Source organism: Panulirus ornatus, chromosome 49 (assembly GCF_036320965.1).
Source record: "Panulirus ornatus isolate Po-2019 chromosome 49, ASM3632096v1, whole genome shotgun sequence".
Classification (NCBI taxonomy): domain Eukaryota; kingdom Metazoa; phylum Arthropoda; class Malacostraca; order Decapoda; family Palinuridae; genus Panulirus; species Panulirus ornatus.
Window position 1 is genome coordinate 5,736,701 of NC_092272.1, and position 6,000 is coordinate 5,742,700.

At 37.0% G+C, this 6,000-nt stretch overlaps 1 protein-coding gene across 3 annotated transcripts in view; it reads right to left on the reverse strand.

Moving 5' to 3' along the window:
* LOC139764365 (uncharacterized) overlaps window positions 1-4,996 on the reverse strand; it is an 82,125-nt gene extending 77,129 nt beyond the window's left edge. For all 3 annotated transcript variants that reach the window (XM_071690900.1, XM_071690901.1, XM_071690899.1), the window contains exon 1: window positions 4,643-4,996. The gene's annotated coding sequence lies outside the window, so the exon portion shown is untranslated. The remainder of the gene's footprint in view (window positions 1-4,642) is intronic.
* Between the last annotated feature and the right edge of the window lie 1,004 nt (window positions 4,997-6,000).

Genomic DNA, 6,000 nt, shown 5'->3' on the forward strand with positions numbered 1-6,000 from the left:
TCAACTCATAATATTTCAGCTAACATCACCTAATTCTATCAGGGTTATATACAGAAAATTGGTTTGGGTTTTCTACAAGAATCACATCGAAAATTAATGTCTTAGTAACAATTATATAAAGAAAGTGATTTTGGTTTTCTATAAGAACTGTTTTAAAAAATCTTTTTAGTGTTCGTGTAGAATTATACACCTAGATTTTATTGGCTTTCTAAAAGACTTGTATACAGAAAATCTAACTCGTTATCTGTGAGAAATACACACAGAAAACCTTTTTCATTTTCAATGAAAATTACATCCAAGCGAAGTTTCTGGTTTTCTATAAGAGTTACGTACAGAAACGCTAACTTGTTATCTATAAGAATCACAGACAGAAAATCTTTTATGGTTTTCAATAAGAACTCTATATATATATATAGAGAGAAATCTTTCGTGTTTCTCCCTTCTAAACACTTTACGCTGGGAACGAGCTGAAATTCGTGGGAAAATCGGATAAATCTTGAGTGGACAGCGAAGTGGGTTTTCGATTTCGCTATTGGGCCACCTCACCGAGTGGTCAGTGGCTCCCAGCCAGAAATATTTTACCAATTGGTGTGGCACCGTCACTACCTTTCCAGTTTACAAGCCACAAGACTTATGACCACACTTCCTACCTTTTCCCTCCGATATTTTGTGACTTAAAGAGTTTTAGAAACTCCATATCATTCTTGCAATTAAGTAATTACTTATAAATGATAAATAGTTTATAAATGACCCACCTACGTTTAGATTCTCCCAACACTATCTTAAGTTCATTTCTTATAATGTGAAATTTGCTTATGAATATAGTAATGGTAGTTCCACAAAGATGGAGAACAATAGTATCATCCAAGTTTGTGCCATAACTAGCCAATCAAATCCTAGTACATAGTACCTAGTACCTGTATCTATATTTCACTTCCTTTCCACCTGAATGAAATGAGATTTGGAACACCTGAAGGTGTCCTTTCTCTATTATCTTCCATTAATGACTACAAATTGACGTCAATAGGCCTAAAACCTAATCAACCAACCAACCGACCAACCAACCAACCTAACCAACCAACCAACCAACCAACCAACCAATCAACCAACCATCCAACCAACCAACCAACCTAACCAACCATCTTTCACTTCTATTATCCCTTGACCATACGTGTAGGCTTAAGAACGTGGAGCGTTTGGTTTCCCATCACTCCATCAAAATCGTTTAACTTTCTACCTTCTGCTCAGTGAGGGGAAGGAGACTGCCATGAACGAATGCTGACGACAGAACATACAGAGACAGGAAAATAAAATGATATAGATCAAGCAAACTAACGACTGGCAGAGAAATAAAGAGTTATTTACACAACGTCGGGGAAAGTCTGTAGGAAAGATTTATCTTGAGCCATTATTGGCACTGGGATTTGCTAAGTGTTGAGAAGAAACGAACGATGGTTCAGGCGACTACCCCAGCCTTCCTGTTGCTCGGTCCTCTGTTGTCCGTCAGTCTGTCTACCTTCCTGTTGCTCTGTCCTCTGTTGTCCTTCTGTCTGTATGTCTTCCTGTTGCTCGGTCCTCTGTTGTCCGTCTGTCTGTCTACCTTCCTGTTGCTCTGTCCTCTGTTGTCCTTCTGTCTGTCTGTGTTCTGGGAAGGCCTCTAAATGGACTCAAAAAGTAACATTGAAACAGCTCATCTGCACAATATTCATTCAAGTAACATGACTTAAATAAAGTACAATGGATGTTTGATTTATGCATAACGAACGTAATCTATGCCAAACTTTTTATCTAGTTTGCTTTGCATCCCACACACAGGCTGCCCAGCTCCATCTTAGATTATTCGTGGATAAAATCAAGATATCATCTGAATCTATATTTCATTTACCTTGGTTTTGAAATTTTCGTTCGTGCAATTTTTTTTTTTTCTGTTCTCATTAACTCTCACTGGTTCTTATCCAATGACGATAACGATAATAATAATGATAACACTAATATAGATAATAATGATGATAATAATAATAATAATAAAGATGATAATAATAATAATGATAATGATATTAATCATAATAATGATAATCATAATAATAATAATAATAATAATAATAATAATAATAATAATAATAATAATAATGATAATAATAATAATAATAATAATAATAATAATAATAATAATAATAATAATAATAATAATAATAATAATAATAATAACATAACAATGATAATAATAATGATAATTATAATAATGATAATGATAATAATAATGATAATAATAATGATAATGATAATAATAATAATAATAATAATAATAATAATAATAATAATAATAATAATAATAATAATAATAATAATAATAATAATAATAATAATAATAATAATGATAATAGTAATGATAACAATAATCATAATAATAATGATAATAATAATAATGGTTTAGATTTTAAGGTTAGGTAGGTGTCACAATATGTAATCAGATTCCATTACATATACGAAAAATTACACGATTTTACCCCTTATTCCATGAGAACTGATATATTACCATGAGAACTGAAAATCATGATGAAAACAGCAAGTTCACGAAACACAAAAATGCACAGTAGATAAATCTTTTCACAGTTTCATAATATAAAATACAAGACAACCAGAGAAGCATGCGCCTGTCCCTTCCTCATATCTTGTCTCACAGCGGGAATTATACACTCACACACGCCACAACTTCCTTCATTTAAACCTGTTTAATTATTACAATACACAAGACTGAGGTGTGAGTTTCGACAGAGAGAGAAATCTAGATTTATGCAGAGAATTACTGTCGTTTTCATTCTCAGTGTAATAAGTAAATTACTAAGAAATTTATATTCTGTGTGTGTGTGTGTGTGTGTGTGTGTGTGTGTGTGTGTGTGTGTGTTGGGGGGAAGGATAATTATAATTTGTGTTACTTGGAGAAAGTTTATACTGGTGTTGCCCCATCCCTTGATGATACATGCATTTGTCTCTGAATAAAGTATGTATGTTGACCACGCAACTGTGACATGAGTATGCACGCATTGGGACGCGGAAGGATCCACTGTTCTGTTGTTGTCTGTACTTTGTAGAAGTCGTTCACTCCTTATCATCTCCTTCACCAGGATTTCCTACTTTCTTTTAACTAGTGTCTGATGTTCTTTTGTTGATGCATTTTATGCTGTGCCCAGTTCGGTGTACTGCATCTGGTGTTGTATCCATTTGGCTTTAATGCATTTGAGTTGTATCCACTTCAGTGTTTTCAGATGGACACAACAGCATTTAGAATAGAGAGTCAAACATATTTACTACGGAATCATTAACAAACAGTCAAGAAGCGATGTTACGTTAAGTATTGCTGGCGCTACTGCCACCTGAGATAATGTCTGTAATGTAATAAACATACAATACATTCGACGCTCACAATGTTGTGAGGTTCAGACACAACACAACGAAGTTATCCTTCGGTAATTTCGCTTCTGTACGTACACCAGGCGATACATCAAGCGATACACCAAGCGATACATCAAGCGATACACCAGGCGATACATCAAGCGATACATCAAGCGATACACCAGGCGATACATCAAGCGATACATCAAACGATACATCAAGCGATACATCGAGCGATACATCAAGCAATTCATCAACCATTTATAATTTCTAGTATTTTCTTGGTTGATGACACTCAACTGAGCGATGAAGACATTTATCCTGACATTACCAGAAGGTTTCCATACATCTTCCCTCACACAGTCATGATACACTGGCCATTTTCCACAACTAACATAGATGATCATCTGGATTCGTTTTAAGTCACTCAGACGACATCTTAGATCTCAGTTCAGAGAAGAAAGACAATTACCATGAAGACATTTGCTTAACAAGTCACCAATATTTTTCCATCAATAACTCAGTTGATACAAGTTGTAGTTCCCTTGTATGATGATCCTGTACGATGGAAGAAACATTTCCTGTGTCGAAAATGAACATGAAATTCGGTTGTTTCAATTTGGCCAAGACACTATTGATAACATACAGACCGAGAGAGGTGGATCAGCATTATGTACAACCTCTCACCTCACTCTGAATATACTGATGTGCAGTTCACTCCAGTTGTTCTTCATATCATTTGTTGAAAAGAACAATGGAGTGTGTGTGTGTGTGTGTGTGTGTGTGTGTGTGTGTGTGTGTGTGTGTGTGTGTGTGTGTGTGTGTGTGTGTGTGTGTGTGTGTGTGTGTGTGTGTTTCGACTAGATGCTGGCCAGAGAACACGATTTCTAATATCCTTTGTCTCTCTGTTCTCTCTCTCTCTCTCTCTCTCTCTCTCTCTCTCTCTCTCTCTCTCTCTCTCTCTCTCTCTCTCTCTCTCTCTCTCTCTCTCGGTCAGCTCGTAAAAAAATAGAAATATTCCTGATTTTGCCATTTTTTTAGATACATGTAGAATTTCAATTAAACACACTGAAGACTTATGACATTATAACACATTATGGAGATCCTGTGTTCACACGCTTCTGCAGGTTGTAGATAATATGAAGTGATTTGTTTTACATTATCAATTACAATTATTCTTGTTTTCATCATTCTAGTCATAGCATTGAGTGGAGTATTTCTTTTTATGCAAAATCAAATTAATACTTACGGGTGAGAGTCCATATAAGTAACAGACTATGAGGTTGTTAAGTCACGTGGTAAAACAAAACTATATTACATCTCTTTTTTTTTATGTCAACAAGTTATTTGTAGTGAACCGTATCACCGTTTTCTTCCACTATACAAAAAAAAAAATCACTGTATGCATGAGACAGGATCAGCAAAAGTATGCCTTATTTCCATCAATCCTGCTGTTTGTGACATATTGTATGAACCAATTCACCGTCCATGCCATTCCTAACGGATCAGATCTTCTTGAGGCATCCTTATCCTGGAGGCAAAAATTCCTCAAAAGTGGGAGGTAAAGTGGGAGTAACGGAGCGTGAGCAGGAACGTCTACACCCCAACGGGTTCAGATGGTGACTGGCGAGCGGAACTCCTCTCTACCCAGAGCAGCTGGCAAGGGAGGGTTGTGGGCGGAGACCGTGGTGGAGGAAGTCGTGGTGTTGGAGGAGAGATCGTTGGTGGTGGTGGTGGTGGTGGTGGTGGAGAGTGAAGTTGGAGTGTCAGATTTAAGGGCGTGGGAAGCGTCAAAATTACACCGTCTGTTGGCGAGGATGGAATGAAATATTGGTGAGGGAAATGGTCAAACTTTGAGGGAAGGAAGGTTATGTAATTGAATAGTGGAGAGAGAGAGAGAGAGAGAGAGAGAGAGAGAGAGAGAGAGAGAGAGAGAGAGAGAGAGAGAGAGAGAGAGAGGTGGATAAGGCGAGGTACAGAGGAGGTAATTAGATGGAAGTCTAGGATGCTTTGGGGATGGGGTCAAAGGCTAGTGATGGTGAGAGTGGGGGATGGGGGTCAAAGGTTACTGATGGTAAGAGGGGTGAAATTGGGAAGTCAAAGTTGGTTGGGTGGATCTGGTGTCCAAGCTGAGCAAGGTGTGGTTAGCTACCAGCTCAGAGAAATGTACGAAATATCGTGAAACAAACGCATTTCGACAGTATTTGGAAAGTGTAAGTTAGACTTATAAGTTTAGATCATATATGATCTTCTGTGAAGTTCATTAATATTATCATTACCCACTTCTGATCTACTCCTCTTGATCAGTTTATGCACATTTCTCTTGACCTCCTGCCACTTTCGCTTGTACTCTACCCTTTTCTGTTTCACTGGTGATTTAACTTCCTCTTCCACTACCCACTACCCTTTCCCATACACCCACAGCCCATGATTCGCATACCACATAATTCACCATCACATTTGTTAACTGCTTCTCTAAATACCACACATTCCCGTAGTTTCATTTACCCTCATCCAAGCTATTCTTCAATTCAGTGTCTCCTATTATCTCTGCAAATAGGTCAATTTCAAGATCACTCACTTACGTAACTTTTTCCCATTCTTCTT